Here is a 17539-nt window from a genome sequence, read left to right on the forward strand (position 1 = left end):
ACAATAAAAGGAGCAAATATATATTGAGAGAAATGAGCAGATATGGCAAAATGTTAAAAGGCTGTTGAGTCTAGATGGTGGATATAGAGATATTCATTGTCATTTGTTCAGCTTTCCGGTGCATTTAAATGTTTTTTTAAGAATTTATTTATTTATTTTCAGAGAGAGGTGAAGAAAGGGAGAAAGAGAGGGAGTGAACATTGATGTGAGAGAGAAACATCCATCAGTGGCCTCTGTTGAACCAGCAACATTTTGCTCTATGGGACAATGCTCAACCAAGTGAGCCACACAGGTCAAGGTTGTATTTAAAGTTTTTCAATTAGTGATAATCGTGCCTTGGATAAACCTCATTGGCTACAATATTGCCACTGTGCAAAGCGTGTATTTAAAGTTTTTATAACAAAATATTGAATAAAATCTATAGATCTTACAAAGGAGCACAGGCGTCAACTAAAAGAAGTCCCAATGACCAAAGCCAGAACAATTTGAGCAATAAAATAAACAAAATAGTAGTAGATTATAATGTAAAACAACATCATTATTGTATATGTACCAATAGAAATAAGTATTAATTTAATTAATAAGTGAAAGAAAAGAGGCAACCAATGTAGAAGAATTCCAAATAATGTATGTAGCCACTCTGCTTCCGAGGAAAAACCGCCCAGCTCCCTGCTCCTTATGAGTACACTGCACAGACTGATTTCCTTCTGAAAACTACAGTGTGCAAAGCGGGGAGAGTAAAGGCCAACCTTGCACTGGAACCTGACAAACAGTACCTAAGCCAAGTGGTCAAGGTCAACACCAATGTTAGTCAGCCATGTGGATGATAGGTACCCCTGATATGATGTAATAAAAATGGTATTTTACCTCTATGGTCTTCCATCCAGTAACTCATTACCCCACTGTAATGAGAAAAAATATCCAACCAATTACAACAGTGGGACAGCGTACAATATACCTGATGGATACAGAAAACTACATTGTAACAGAAAAGATTCAGCAAAAACTAAGGAAATCAAAATGAATTATATATTTTGGTTAATAATCAGTACTGTCCATTGATTTTAACATGTATGCCATAGTAATGTAAAATGGTAATAATAAGGGAAACTGGATGTGGAATATATAAGGATGCTGGGTACTATCTTCTCAATTTTTCTGCAAATTTAAAAACTATTCTGAAATAAATTTTCTTCAACAAATTAAATATTTTAAACCAGCTATTCACTTGTAGGAATTTACCTTAAAATTACTTAGTGTATATTGAAATGTTGATTATAAAAATGAAAAATTAGAAACAAAAAACAAATATTGTTGGGTACCACTCTGCCTGGTTTCAGGAGTTGTAACTGTCCCCCATGGCTAAGACTGAGTGAGCGACCTCCGGAATGCAAGCCACTAAGGAGACAAAGCATGTCTCTAGTAGAAAATGCTGCTTCTGCTTCATCCCCTACCCCCAATGCATGGTCGGTTTGTCAGAGATGCTTAAGACCCCTCAGAGGAGGGGCAACCTAAGCCAGACACGATCACTTGGGAGGCCATCATGCAAGGACTTGGGGGGCTGCAACAAAGAGGGAGTGATGGACCCTCACCCCCCAGCTATTCTGACATGTCTCCAGTCCCCATGTCCTCTGAGAGAAGTGCTTCCTGGCTCTAATCCACTTAAGCCTGAAAACCTGTGATGGGGGAGGCGGTGCAGCCCCTTGCCGGCTAGAGCAGGATCCGGGGTGATGGGGCACAAGAAAGAATTCCTAAAAGTCCTCTGAAACCTGCTTTGCTAAGAGTGCTTTCATTCATATGATAAGGGTCCAAGCAGGAAATAAGTATGTCTCCCAAAGTTTTTGCAACCCCCTTACCTGACAGACACTAACTCAGACTAAGCCCTCAGATTTCTTTGAAATGTTATCTACCATTTGATCCTTGCCGCCTGTATTCCTGTGTATTACAACCCAATAAAAGCCACTGAGGAAGGGGCTCTTGGCCTTTCTCCTCTGAGAAACTGGCCACCTCTCCTCCCCAAGCAGATCATGTCTTGGTAGTGTTACTTTCATGTGTGGCAGATGGGGGGACTTGCTGGCAAAGTTGCCCCTACAAAATATGGTAGAGGTTTAACAAAGTATAGTGCAATTATACTGTGTAGCAGTCAAAAAGTATATTATAGGAGGATCTTTAAACAGTGAAAAGCCCATGGGCTAATATAATGCAGAAAATGGATCACAAAACTGTGGATAGTGTGATTCCAAATTAGATAAAAGGCATTATTTTTTAAATGGTGGCTTGAGAAATAATATAGTTTTCTTCTTGCTTCATGCTGTTGCAAAAAGTTGGTTCTGGAGCAACAATTTTTTTGAGGTATTTACATCACGTCTTCTTTATCTCACTGATTACCTGGTTAGAATGTTAAAGAGTTTTAAATATTTTGCAAAATTTTCAAAAATGAGTATGGATATCATTTGTACTTTTGTCATGATTTGTATTTCAAGTAATAATGTTTAAATAATTGTATTTTACTTTAATATAAGCCCCTTTTCTCTTGATCTGCTAACATAATTCAGAAGTCTATAATTAATTAAAAACTCCAGCTTTAGTCATCAGCATCTGTACCATCATTCATTAAAAGTCTGTTTTGCTAATGATCTTTAAATTGGTGCTAAATGGTCACTTTTAATTTTCTTGAAGCCCAATTAACCATAGAACATAAAGAGAAATAAATCATCTCTCTGTGATATTGATTAAAATGCAAACTAATATTAATTTTAGTAGTTTAAGATAGTTTAAATCTAACTTTCTCTTTTAGGTGTACCTTTGAGTCTATTTGGTCCTATTATGTGAAATTGCAAAGATGTGTTTCTAGGTAATATAAGTCATTTCCCTTTAATTTCTAACTAATAGCATAAATTATTTCAAGTATATTATTAATACACAAGCACAAAATTTACCAATCACTATGTAACATGGTTAAATTTTACTGTATTTGTGAAAACCTTTAAAGAAAAACAAGATTCTTAGGGATACATCTAAATGTGCTTCCTTCTTAGCCCTCAGCTTTTACAAAGTTAAAGCAATAGCTTCATTTGTATCATTCCTGTCCACTTCTAAATAATACAAGTATTATTTGGGGCAACCCCAAAACCTGGAATTTATTTATAAAATATTGTGTATTTGTTCTTACACGATTAAACTTCAGTCACCTTCAAAGTGCTCTCCATTTGATGCAATACACCTAGCGAGACATTTTTTCCACCGCTCAAAACAGTTTTTGAACTTGTCAACTTTGATGCCTTTTAGTACTTCTGCTCTTTTTTGTATCACCTCTTCCACATCAGCAAAATGTTTCCCTCTGAAGAAATTTTTTTTTCATTTGCAAGGAAAAAAGTCACTTTAGGTGAGATTGGGTGAATAAGAATGGTGGGGCATGAAGGTCATTGCATTTTTGGTCCAAAACTGCTAAACACCCAGCAAGGTATGGGCAGGTGGGCTCATAAATCACCCATCATGAAATGGGCAAGCGTGTTGAAAGAGTCTTCCAAAACAGTTCACTGAAGCTGAACATAGCCTCTCACAACACCACCATCTGGTACACTAGTACACGTGGGTTCCTAGAACACTTGTCCAGCAGAGGAAGCCTGTACTCCAAGGGGCCCACCCTCTGCAAAATAATTCAACTTTGGGGTCCCCCTTGTACATAGTTTTAATGTTGCATATACTTTTGTTTTAAAAATTTGGTGAGATGAGACCCTGGCCAGGTAGCACAGTTGATAAAGGAATCATCCCAATTGCCAAGGTTGTGGATTTGATCCCCAGTCAGGACACATATACAGAANATAAGAATGGTGGGGCATGAAGGTCATTGCATTTTTGGTCCAAAACTGCTAAACACCCAGCATGGTATGGGCAGGTGGGCTCATAAATCACCCATCATGCAATGGGCAAGCATGTCGAAAGAGTCTTCCAAAACAGTTCACTGAAGCTGAACATAGCCTCTCACAACAACACCATCTGGTACACTGGTACGCATGGGTTCCTAGAACACTTGTCCAGCAGAGGAAGCCTGTACTCCAAGGGGCCCACCCTCTACAAAATAATTCAACTTTGGGGTCCCCCTTGTACATAGTTTTAATGTTGCATATACTTTTGTTTTAAAAATTTGGTGAGTTGAGACCCTGGCCAGGTAGCACAGTTGATAAAGGAATCATCCCAATTGCCAAGGTTGTGGATTTGATCCCCAGTCAGGACACATATACAGAAAAACAAATCAATATTTATCTTTCCACCCACCTCACTCCTCTCTAAATTCAGTAATACAATGTAGTAAGTTGAGTAATCTTGTTTGTATCCTTTTTTGATCTTATGTAATATTATATTTGAGATTTATTCATGTTTGTAAATATAGCTGAAATTAATTGGTTTATTAAAGAACTTCACTTCACAGTAGAAGAACACTATATGAGGTCAGTCCAGAAAACATCCATCCATTGTTAATATAATGAAAATGGTTTGCGCAACATGGATGTAACCTGGCAGCAAAGGAGAGTGGACTGGAATGTGCAAGTGTGAACAATAATGACTTCACTGTACTAGTCAGTAGGGGACAGTAGACGCCCCTTGAGTGAGCACGTGTACTGTGTGGCCATCACATTCAAAATACCTGATCAAGTAGAGCAACAAATCTGCATCAAATTTTGCTTGAAGCTTGAACATTCCTCCATTCCTCCATGGAAACTATTCAGATGATTCAGAAGGCCACAGCTATGGGCAACTAGTGACTGGCAGCTTCACCACAGCAATGTGCCTACTCTGCACTTCTTGTGCAGATTTTTTGTGAAACATCCAATCACCCAGGTGACTCATGTCCCCTATAGCTCAGATTTGGTGTCCAGCAACTTCTAAATTTTCCCCAAACTAAAATCACCTTTGAAAGTTAGGGGATTTCAGACCATTAGTGAGGTTCAGGAGAATATGACAGGGCAGCTGATGGCGATTGGGAGAACTGAGCAAGGTCCCAAGGTGCCTACTTTGAAGGGGACTGAGGCGCCATTGTTCTCTGTACAATATTTCTTGTATCTTGTATCAGATCTTCTTCAATAAATGTCTCTATTTTTCATATTACATGGGTGGACAGCTTCTGGACAGACCTTGTATTTGTCATTTCTACTCCTATAGATAAACATAAAATGTATAGCGTCATTTAATCTGCAAAAGTATAGTAGATTCTCTTCTTTTCTGATACAGCACTCCTCCCATACGAGAGATAAGAAAATTTAGGCTTAAACCATTTAAGTAATTAACCAACATTTAGACCTGAGAATGCTGAATCTGAGGTGTGAATCAAGCAGTGACTGAATATAGAAAGTAATTACTAATTGAAATGCCTTTCTTTTCTCATGGTTTAGTAGGTAAGGTTTGGGAATATTGAAGGAATGAGTGTTGCTAGTTTATGGCCTTTAAAAATAAAAAGTAAGGGACATAACTGAGTACTATAAAGAAAATAAAGTGGAAGACAATTGGAAATCAGTTATAAGTGCAATAAGATATTGTATTCTTTCTCATATCTATAAGGTCCAATTCCTGACTGATGATTTATCAGCTGAACATTCAGTGTGAAAATCCTAATTCAACTCAATTCAATGAAACACCCAGAGTGCTTATTATGTGCAGAACTTTCTGAGGAGCTGTGATACTGAGTGTAAAAAAACAATGCCAACTCCCAGAATGTACAAATAAGTAAAATAAAAGAGCTCTGAACCTGGACAGAGAATGACTCGGAGTACCATGCATGGGTCATGAAACTCAATCCAAAGATTAGGAAAGCACCCCTAAATGAGAAAAAATGATATGAATTCTACAGTATAAGAGGAGGTAAGCCAGGCACAGAAAGTGGTAAGAGTGTTTTCAGAAAGAGGAGGTATGGTGAGCAAAGACACAGACGTTTGAGCTTGAATGTCACACTGCAGGAACCACAGTCTTGTGCAGCCTTTGTGTGTGAGGGGGAACCTGGGAAATGACGCTGTAGAGGTGGATGAGAGTAACATGATGAAAATGTTAAAAATGTAGAGAAATCTTCTTGAAGACAAGAAACCATGGAACATGTTTTAGCTGGGGAAAACATTACATTTCTGCATTGAAAATATAGTTTGTTTATTTCTTTATAAGTTTTTCTATCACCATTTATCCCCTCATACCCTCTTCCACCTCCACCTTCTCTCTCCCCTTGCCAGGCACTGCACTGTTGTCCATGTCTGTGAGTACTTTCTCTTTGCTGGATCCCTCCACCCACCCCATCACCCATGGAGCTTTAATCTGCTCTCCATCTATGAGTCTGTCTCTATTTTGCTTGTTGGTTCAGTTCGTTCATTAGATTCCACATATGAGTGAAGTCATATGATACTTGTCTTTCTCTAACTGGCTTATTTCACTTAGAATGGTTTTAACCGAAGATTTTTTACAGTATTTCAGGGAGGTGTTTTAGAGAGAAAGGGCCATTTCTGAGGCTAGTGCAAAGCCAAGGTAATGGAAGTTAGCTCGAAGAAGAAAGGGCAAATTTAAGACATAAAATTTGTAACTTTCTTCCTAATGAATTCTTTACTGCCGGGGTGAGGAGGGGAGTAAGCATGAATTTCTTGAAATGCACTTTTTTGACAGTCCCCAAATCTTCAGTTTTAGTACCTATTTTGTACACCAGAGCTGTATATCCAGTTGTCCACTTTTATTATTCTCCTACATCTCTAAATACTATGCACAGCCAAAATGGAACTCTCTCAAAATTGCCCTTTCTCTCATATTCTCCAGCTTGGATAACATAAAGGGAAATGAGTATGACTGAGAGTCCACGGGAGAAGTGATACTACTTTCAGAATAGAAATTTCATGGTATCTTGTCTACTGAATGAAACTTCATCTTATTTAAATTCTTCCATGTATAAATGATTTTGACAGAAATATTAGTAGAAGTGAGGTAGAAGCATTACTATGAGAGCAGATGTACAATTTGTTTTTCCTACTTAAAGGTTGAAATTTTTATATTATTAATATTAGTACAATGTGGACATTTACTTACTTGGTAATGAGAAAAAGATTGCTCTAAAAACATGACTTTCAGATAGATCTTAACCCAATTGTCACTTTCTTAAAATAATTTTTCAAAGCTCACTAGCTAAATCAATAAAACCTTAGTTGAATGTAATATCTTTCTATGAAAATATATTATTAATTTTAAAAAATCCAGTTCTCATTTCAGAATCTCACTTTTCATCAGACTCATCGAGAAAAGTGTATTTGGCATAAAATAATGTAATTCTTTCTTTCCTTCCAAGGGTATTTTTATCTATTCCCTCAAATTATGTCATAAGTTACCAATTAATTACCACTTATAATTTTTCCCTCTTTTGTGGGGAGACTGGCTTCCATAATATATTTACCTTTTCTTAATAAACTAATTGGATAGTTTCAAATATGAAAGTATAGTTTACAAGTGGAAGGGAACAATGGATTGCATAAAATGTGGTGAGTGTTAAAATGGCCAATGAAGGGATGTTTTTATTAGATTAGAAATATTATATCTTACAACAGAAAATGCAAATTATGCAGTGCCATAATGTTCCTTTCAAGCACACAAGATAAAATTTGCATATCTAAATTGGATCAGGTCGATTGGGTTTCCCTAGTTTCTTTCTCCCTTGAGCAGCTATCAGCTGAAAAAGCCTGTAGGTGATCCCAGTAGAGAGTTTTGAAAGTCCATCTTCAAGAGTCTGTGTATATGTATTTGTATGAGTATACACACAGATGTGTCTGTAGGTAGATGTGTACAAATATCAATGTATTCAGTTTATTTTCATTTTAATTACTTTGAGACTGACAGAATTCTTCAATCTGCTTTTAATAATTATTTACTTTACATGTCCAGATTGCTAATTATTTTTCACTAATGTATTTCTCTGCCGACTGATATTTCAGTGTGATAAATATTTGAAACTTGGATTTCTAAAAAAATCAGCTTTAAATATTAATATTAATAGGCTATACTCTCTCTTCAATTTATCTTTAAGGAAATGTCTAAAATATTTAATAAAGAATAAACTGTATTTTACTGAGCTTTTTTTAAATCTAAAGATATCCTACCTATTTTTAAAAGTGAATTTGTTATTCAACTTACAATGGTAAGGTTTTTTTTTTGTCTCTTTACTTATAGGTGTATGTATGCAACTAATTTTGTAAATAATCCACTATTCAAGTTAACTCATCAATGGAATATGTGGAAATTTTTATGTTTGCATGTGTAGTTGACTTATTTTAATTCTTTCTAATGGAGTTAAAATTGTTGTTGAAGGACTTTTAAATCTTGTCATAATTGGTCACCTTCACCTTCACACATTTATAATTTTAGATAAAATGAATAATAAATGCTAAGTGAAATAAGCCAGGTGGTAAAAGACAAATACCTACGATCTCACCTGCAAGTGGAACCTAATCAACAAAACAGTGGGGTGTTAAAATCCCCTACTATAATTGTGTTGCTATCAATATCTTTCTTCAAGTTTTCTAGGATTTTTAAAATATATTTGGGTTCTCCTATGTTGGGTGCATATATATTTATGATGTTAATGTCTTCTTGGTGGATTCTTCCCTTGAGTATTATGAAGTGACCCTTCTGGGTCTCTCTTTAGGGCCCTTTTTTTGAAGTCTATTTTGTCTGATATTAGAATTGCTACCCCAGCTTTTTTTTCTTGACCATTTGCTTGGAAAATTTGTTTCCAGCCTTTCACTTTTATTCTGTGATGGTCTTTTGTACTGAGGTGGGTCTCCTGTAGGCAGCATATGTGTGGGTCATGCTTTCTTATCCATTCAGCTATTCTATGTCTTTTGATTGGAGCATTTAATCCATTTACATTTAAGGTTATTATTGATAGGTACTTATTCATTGCCATTTATGCACCTGTGTTCTTCTCCATCTCTCTCTCTTCCTTCCTTTCCTTAAATCAGCCCTTTTCGTAATTCTTGTAGAGCTGGTTTGGTGGAGGCATATTCTTTTAGACTTCTTTTGTCTTGGAAGCTCTTTATTTGGCCTTCTATCTTGATTGATAGCCTTGCTGGGTAAAGTAGCCTTAAAGACTTAAATATAAGCCATGACACCATTAAAGTCCTAGAGGAGAACATTGGCAGGAAAATATCAGATATTTCATGCAGCAACATTTTTACTGATATGTCCCCTAGAGCAAGGAATATAAAGGAAAGAATAAACAAATGGGATCTCATCAAAATAAAAAGCTTCTGCACAGCTAAAGAAAACAGCATTAAAATAAAAAGACAACCAACTGTATGGGAAAACATATTTGCCAATGATACCTCAGACAAAGGTTTAATCTCCAAAATATACAAAGAACTCACACGACTTCACTCTAAGAAGACAACTAACCCAATTAAAAAATGGGGAAAGGACTTGAACAGACACTTCTGCAAGGAGGACATACAGAGGATCCAGAGACACATGAAAAGATGCTCAATATCACTAGCTATCAGAGAGATGCAAATTAAAACTACAATGAGATACCACTTTACACCGGTGAGAATGGCTATCATAAACAAAGCAATAAACAACAAATGTTGGAGAGGGTGTGGGGAAAAGGGGACTCTGGTCCACTGTTGGTGGGATTGCAGACTGGTACAACCATTATGGAAAACAGTATGGAATTTTCTCAGAAAACTAAAATTGGACTTGCCTTTTGACCCAGCAATTCCACTGCTGGGATTGTATCCTAAGAACCCTAAAACACCAATCCCAAAGAACCTATGCACCCCAATGTTCATAGCAGCACAATTTACAATAGCCAAGAGTTGGAAGCAACCTAGGTGCCCGTCAGTAAATGAATGGATCAAAAAACTATGGTACATATACACAATGGAATTTTATGCTGCAGAAAGAAAGAAGGAGCTCCTACGTTTTGCAACATCATGGATGGAACTGGAAAGCATTATGCTGAGTGAAATAAGCCAGGTGTTGAAGGACAAATACCATATGATCTCACCTTTAACAAGAAGCTAAACAACAAAACAAACAAGCAAGCAAAATATAACCAAAGACACTGAAATAGAGAACAGGCTGACAGTGACCAGGGGGGAGAGGGGAGGGAATTTCAGGGGAAATAGGGGAGGGATTTAGAGGAACATATATAAAGGATACATGGACAACAACAGAGAAAGGTGGAAATGGGAGAAAGGTGGGGAGCACGGGGGTGGGATGGGATGGGAGTAATAGACAGAAAACTGTACTTGAAAAATAATTAAATAAAAAAACTGGAAAAAACAAAACAAAACAAACAAATGAGCAAAACAGAACCAGAGACTGGAAATAAAGAACAAGTTGAGTCTGAGAAGCTTGAGATGCATATACAACTTCAAAAGGAAGAATCAGGGGAAGGGGTGAGCAAAGGAACATGAATAGACTCATGGGCACAATGGAGAGGAATTGAGTGTGCGCATGGGGCCGTGAGGTAGGGGTGAGCAATGGGGAAAAAGGCGGGATGACTGTAAATGAACAGCAATAAACTTTAAAAAATAAATAATAAATGTAGAAGGCTTTAGTTGTATTGTATGATCACCACATTATCAGGGTGCAAGCAAGCATTCCAAATCAAACCCCCCAGTTATAGGTGCTTTTAGTAAAGATTAGCTCTAGATATTCTTGAGGATTAAAATGAATCCAAACTCTTAATAAGCCAAGGGTAGCCAACTGTTTAGCTAGTGCTTTAAAAATTTGATTTTTTATTATTTTATATGTCAAATGCACATATATTATCTTTGTGTATAGAGGATTATGTTCTATTCAAATGTTATAGAAGTATTCCTCTGTTGTCCATTCTTGATTATTCATAGATAACTCATCCAGTCTAGATAATCCATTCCCTAAGTTCCCAAATTTCATTTCAATTCATCTGTTGCCAATTTTGTTTACTTAGAATTTCAGTGGAATATGTGAATGTTAGGAGTATATGGACTGTATGTTTTATTTTATATAGTCTTGTTTATACATAAAAAGGTAAACTAATAAAAATTTTCCCTAAAATAGTGTTTTGGATTCTATTACAGCAATAATTTCATAATTTGAGTAAGTTTCCAGAAAATAAAAACAATAAATGCAGACTATACCACCAGTACTATTATTATCATTATTTAGGATGGCACTGACCCTGGGCCCAGCTGCACAGATTGTTTTTCAGGCACATTCACCACTGTTTTCTACCACATCTCCCATAATTCTGGGTTTCACAGTGGCTCCTCCTACTCCCTATCTATTCTCAGTTTCCCCACTGTTAGTTCCTTTCTCATCACAATTACCCAGGTAATAAGGGGACTTCACGGAAGTCTGCATAAACAAATGAATCACTACTTGAAAATATTGTATTTAAGTCTTTAAAACTGAACTGTTTTAGGAAAATGGAAATTTCATATCCTATACTTTCTGATTCTACCTAAGGGGCATATTTGGTGTATTATCCATGACATGTAGTTTACATGAATACATTAATTTATAGATATGTACATAGATATTTATAGTTATATTGCCTAGTTATAGAACACATACTACTTATATAATATAAATATTACACATACATACATATATTTATATCTATTGAGTTGTTTCTGATTACTTAGCTCATGTCAGTATTGACTTCTAACTTTTCTTGTTTCTTGGACAGACATGGTTTTCTGCATTTTCCACTTTATCCAGTTCACTTCTAAGTCCTAAATAAATAGTCGGTATTGATTTGTTGATTTGAAGAGCTATGAAGAGACAAAGCCAGACTGACAAAAACTTTTATTTATTTATTTATTTATTTATTTATCTTTCTTTTTTATTTATTTATTTTTTATTTAATTATTTTTCAAGTACAGTTTTCTGTCTATTACTCCCATCCCATCCCACCCCCCGTGCTCCCCCCACTCCCTACAAAAACTTTTAAATCTTATGAAATCAACTGTCACTGAAATAAAAATGTGTTAGATATTTTGGAGCATAAAATGACAATATCTGATAAAGTGAAGTTATGCATGCTTGTGCCTAAGCTATGATACCACATAAAGGTGTCTTCTAGAGGGAAACTTACATGTGTGCAGGAAGGAATATGCAAAGTGATTCAAGGCAGCCTCATTTTTAATAGCAAAATAATAGACTTTACTTAAGTGACCAGCCAAAGAAAAATGCATAAATGTATGTTTATTCAGTAGATTTTACAGTGAATAAACATTACTCTTCTTCTGTGTCAATATAGATTGGCAGTGTTGTCATTTGGGTCATGCAGAAGCATAGCCTGAGGCACGGCTGTAAGTTCAGGTAGTACATTTGGGAGGTGATCCACAAGAATCCCAACAGGGGAGTGGAGAAGTGAAACAGGAAAGAGAAGAAAGCCAATAAAGAAAGTGTTGTCAGGTAAATCACTACTTTGAGTAATGTGGGTAAGTACAATCCTGCTGGAGGACTCTGGAAGACTGGGGGAACAGGTACCTTTGAGGTCTCTTTTAGGGGCCAGGGACACCAACTTCCATCAGTCACTTGTTAAGGTCTTCAGGGTAGGGGTGAGGCGGGGAGTAGCTTCCTTCTTGAGACTTCTGCCCTGTTGTACAGTGGTAGGTAGGCTCTAGTGATGGAAGGTAGTCAAAGGTGAAGAGATGCAGACACTGGCAGTGCCTGGAGGACATGGGAGAGCTTGCCTCGCTAAACTGATGCCTGTGCTTGCTGGTGGAGGGCGGGTGAGCAGTGGATGGGAAAGGAATAGAAGTGGGTCTCTAAAAAAATCCATTTATATGATTTTGTTTGTTGACTTAATAAAAGTGTTTGATGTAAATATGAACAATGTTAGTTAATTTTTCCTTGTAGATGCACAGATGTTTGTGATGGCATTTTTAAAATAGTTACCTAATTTTTAAAAAACTCTCCAAATAAGGTAGCATAAAAATAAAAGGCTAGTCTTTTCTTATTCAGCATACACTAACGGCTGAGATCCGATACATGAGTTATGAACTCCTTGACATCAGGGACCACACAACTTGGTTCGCCAGGAGACTTACACAGAGTCTTGGAGAGTTTGTAAACTAAGTGACAGAATAGTTAACTATGGATTCCAGTGGACCAAGCCACACTTCTCCAGGTCCTCTGGGCTAGTTGGGACTCCACCATTTGGGCTGTAGCCACCAGCCTCAATGTGATTGTCTCTAATATCTCTAAATGTATCTTGTCACTGATGAGGGAGAAATTTAATTTTTATTCTTAAGTGACAATAGTGTAGAGTACTATCTAAAAAGGTAAGGCCCTGGATAATTACGGGCATGGTCCAGTGAATGCGAATAAACAAAACTGTTGAAAATTTAAGAAGCTGATTACTGGAGTCTTGGCCAGGCGCTAGCTTGATGCCAGTGAGTCTGTGAAGATGAGTTCCGTCTTTTATTACTTTGAGACAATAATCTAAAATGCAGTTGTGAAGTTACCATCATCTCAATCCGTGTACAAAATTACTGAAGAGTAAGACATGTATCTCCTGCCCCTTTACTGTAACTATGGCAAAGGTAATGGTGCTGCCAGACTTTCCCTCTGAATGTTAAGAATCACATCAGGAGATGAGTTGAACCACGGGGCTAATCCCATTCCAAAACATAACCAGAAAATACCTCAACAACTCAGGAACCCTATTTAAAGCAGCCCTTAGGCAACAGAGCTGCTTCAGAAATACCAGTTCATTCTGTGCTTTCTGTCCAACTAGCATCAACTGAATTTTATCAGCCTTGCTAATAGCTGTTCTCTCATTTACAAAGGCTGGGACCATATTTGGTTAGTAATAAAGTATGTGTTTTATTTGTTATTTTGAAGGAAATTTGTTATTTGTTATTAAGAGTGGATAAAACCAAAATGAGAATGCAGGAGAAGGAAATTCTTGAAATTATGCAAATAAATATATTTCACAGAAAATATTGTTTGAAATAAAATTAAGAAACATTGATTAGAAAAGAAACACTTCTCTTCCTCACAAAATTATAATATGAAAAAGTAGCTTCTCCTCTTTTTAGAATGAAAATTCCTTTATGATTACAACACCAGGAGCATTTTTAAGAGTTGTAAAAATGTAATGCATTTAAAGATACTATTGAAAAATAAAATAAGGCAAAATTTCAGAAGTCTGCAAGGCATATGCCATTTTCCCTTGTATACAATTTGCAGGTCTAAAAATGTACTAGTTGATTTGCTTAGATCCTAGACAACAAGAANCTCTCCTTCCCCTCTAAAGATAAATAAATAAATAAAATCTTTAAAAAAAAAGAAACCTTGATTAGAAAAGAAACACTTCTCTTCCTCACAAAATTATAATATGAAAAAGTAGCTTCTCCTCTTTTTAGAATGAAAATTCCTTTTTTTTTTTGAAAATTCCTTTATGATTACAACACCAGGAGCATTTTTAAGAGTTGTAAAAATGTAATGCATTTAAAGATACGATTGAAAAATAAAATAAGGCAAAATTTCAGAAGTCTGCAAGGCATATGCCATTTTCCCTTGTATACAATTTGCAGGTCTAAAAATGTACTAGTTGATTTGCTTAGATCCTAGACAACAAGAAAATCTTGCAAAACTAAAGGCCAAATTCCAACCTGAGATGTAATAATAAATCAGTTTCTTGCCTTAGGCAGTGTGTAGTGCTTGTACGGTTCAGATTTTGCTTCTGAACGTGATGTTTCAGGGTCCACATTCTTCAACTGCCTATTTTGTGAGCTTTCCCTAATTAGTGACTGAAAGGAGCAATGGGACACAAACTGCTGTGTGTGTGTTACTCACTCCTTTGCCCCACAGCCATTTGATATGGAAACCATGATCAAGGGCGATTGACGGTGGTCAACTTGGAAGGATATTGAAGCTGCCAAGGCCTTAGACTTGAAAGTGTGAAGAGAAAAATCTCTAAAAAGTAGATACTCAGACTTCATGGAACAGCAAAGGGTCTAGAAAGTGTCACAGAATCTTGGCACTTCAAAAGCTAAATTTTCCTTCAAAGTTTATTGAGGAGAAACTGCATGATCCCTCAGTCAAAATCTCCATCAAAAACAGATTTTTACAACGTTTGCTGTTTCCTCTGAAGGAGAAAATTGTCCTACAAAATTTGGTGCCTTCATATTTCTTCAACCTCATAATGTCTATTCTGTTTTTAGAAATTTCATATATATATTAAGTCATCATGTTATATACCTAAGATTATACAATGTTATGTGTCAATTATATCTCAGTGAAACTGGGGGAAATGACTAATAGAAACATTCAAAAACTATCTCCATTAGCTCTTCATCATTTTGAGGGTTTCTAAAGAGTTTTGCACCTGGTAAACTATTCATAATATCTTAGATTTTGAAGGACTATCCTATTTACTGAAGTTCCAATTAGAAACTATGTTTTTCATCTTCATTTTACTTATACTTTTGGTGATGTTTCCTTAACCTCACCTAGTACAATCTTTGTGCAGTTTATTTATTTCTACTACCATATTCTTCAGTTTAAAGTGTTATTTCTTGTGCTCTAACTCTTCCTGTTTTATCTTTTGTCTACTTCAATTTCTTTCAACAACGTCTTGTAGTTTTCGGTGTATATAGGTCTTTCACTTTTTTTGTTAAGTTTATTTCTAGGTATTTTACCCTTTTTGTAGCCATTATGGATGGAATTGTTTCCTGTATTTCTTTTTTGAATGTTTCATTACTAGTATACAGGAATGCAACAAATTTTTGTACATTTATTTTTTATTCTTAACACAGTTTTTTTATTGTATTGTATAGACTCGCAATTACAGTTGTCCTGATTTTTCCCCATTCATACTCCTCCACCCAGCACCCCACACTCCCTCAGGCAGTCCCCCCACCACTGTTCATGTCAGTGGGTCATGTGCATAAGTTCTTTGACTAGTCCATTTCCTATGCTGTACTTTACATCTACATGGCTATTCTGTAACTACTTATTTGTACTTCTTAATCCCCTCACCTCTTCCCCTGTTCTCCTCCACGCCCTTCCCATCTGGCCACCATCAAAATGTTCTCTGTATCCATGATCTGTGTCTCTCCTCTTGTTTGCTTAGTTTGTTTTTTAGATTCAACTGTTGATATGTATTTATTGCATATATTGTTCATGGTTTTGATTTTCTTTTTCTTAAATGAGTCCTTTTAACAGTTCATATAATCACAGTTTAGTGATAAGGTACTCCTTTAATACTTTCTTGTCTGGGAATCTCTTTATTTTCCCTTTGATTCTAAATGATAGTTTTGCTGTAGGTCCCTGCTTTTCATGACTTGGAATATTTCTTGACAATCTCTTGCAGCCTGTAATGTTTCTTCTGAGAAATCAGATGACGGTCTATGGGAACTCCCTTGTAGGTAACTAACTGCTATTCTCTTGCTGCATTTAAGATTCTTTCTTTAAATTAAAAATGGGCAAAGGACTTGAACAAACACTTCTCTAAGGAGGACATACAGAGGATCCAGAGACACATGAAAAGATGCTCGATATCACTAGCTATCAGAGAGATGCAAATTAAAACCACAATGAGATACCACTTTACACCAGTCAGAATGGCTATCATAAACAAAGCAACAAACAACAAATGTTGTTTGTGGGGAAAAGGGTACCCTAGTTCACTGTTGGTGGGATTTCAGACTGGTACAACCACTATGGAAAAGAGTATGGAATTTTCTAAGAAAACTCAAAATGAATATGCTTTTTGACCCAGCAATTCCACTGTTAGGAGTATATCCTAAGAATCCTGAAACACCAATCCAAAAGAACCTATGCACACCAATGTTCATAGCAGCACAATTTACAATAGCCAAGAGTTGGAGGCAACCTAGGTGCCCAATGGATCAAAAAACTATGAATGGATCAAAAAACTATGAATGGATCAAAAAACTATGAATGGATTAAATGAATGGATCAAAAACTATGGATCAAAAAAAACTATGATACATTTACACAATGAATGGATCAAAAATGAATGGATCAAAAAACTATGATGCATTTACACAATGGAATTCTATGCAGCAGAAAGAAAGAAGGAGCTACTACCCTTTGCAACAGCATGGGTAGAACTGGAAACCATTATGCTGAATGAAATAAGCCAGGCAGTGAAAGACAAATACCATATGATCTCACCTTTAACAGGAACCTAAACAACAAAACAAACAAGCAAGCAAAATATGACCAAAGACACTGAAATAGAGAACAGGCTGCCAGGGACCAGAGGGGAGAAGGGAGAGAATTTCAGGGGAAAAGGGGAAGGATTCACAGGAATAAGTATAAAGGACATATAGACAAAAACTAAGGTGGGGGGGAATGGGAGGGAGGTGGGAAGCATGGGGGGTGGGCTGGGATGGGAGTAAAAGACAAAAAACTGTACTTGAACAACAATTAAATAAAAAAATCAACAACAACAACAACAGATTATCTCTTTATCTTTAACTTTTGGCACTTTAATTATGGTGTGTCTTGGAATGGGCTCTTTGAACCATCTTGTTTGGGATTCTCTGCACTT

The 17539-nt window shown here is 36.3% G+C and overlaps 1 non-coding gene across 1 annotated transcript; it reads right to left on the reverse strand.

Moving 5' to 3' along the window:
* Positions 1-233: 233 nt before the first annotated feature.
* Positions 234-380, reverse strand: LOC118987375 (U4 spliceosomal RNA). Its single transcript, XR_005066550.1, has one exon. It is a non-coding gene; the product is annotated as a U4 spliceosomal RNA (small nuclear RNA).
* Positions 381-17539: the final 17159 nt, after the last annotated feature.

The sequence above is a fragment of the Sturnira hondurensis genome, unplaced genomic scaffold (assembly GCF_014824575.4).
Source record: "Sturnira hondurensis isolate 20B ecotype Veracruz unplaced genomic scaffold, ASM1482457v3 Scaffold0005252, whole genome shotgun sequence".
Taxonomy (NCBI): domain Eukaryota; kingdom Metazoa; phylum Chordata; class Mammalia; order Chiroptera; family Phyllostomidae; genus Sturnira; species Sturnira hondurensis.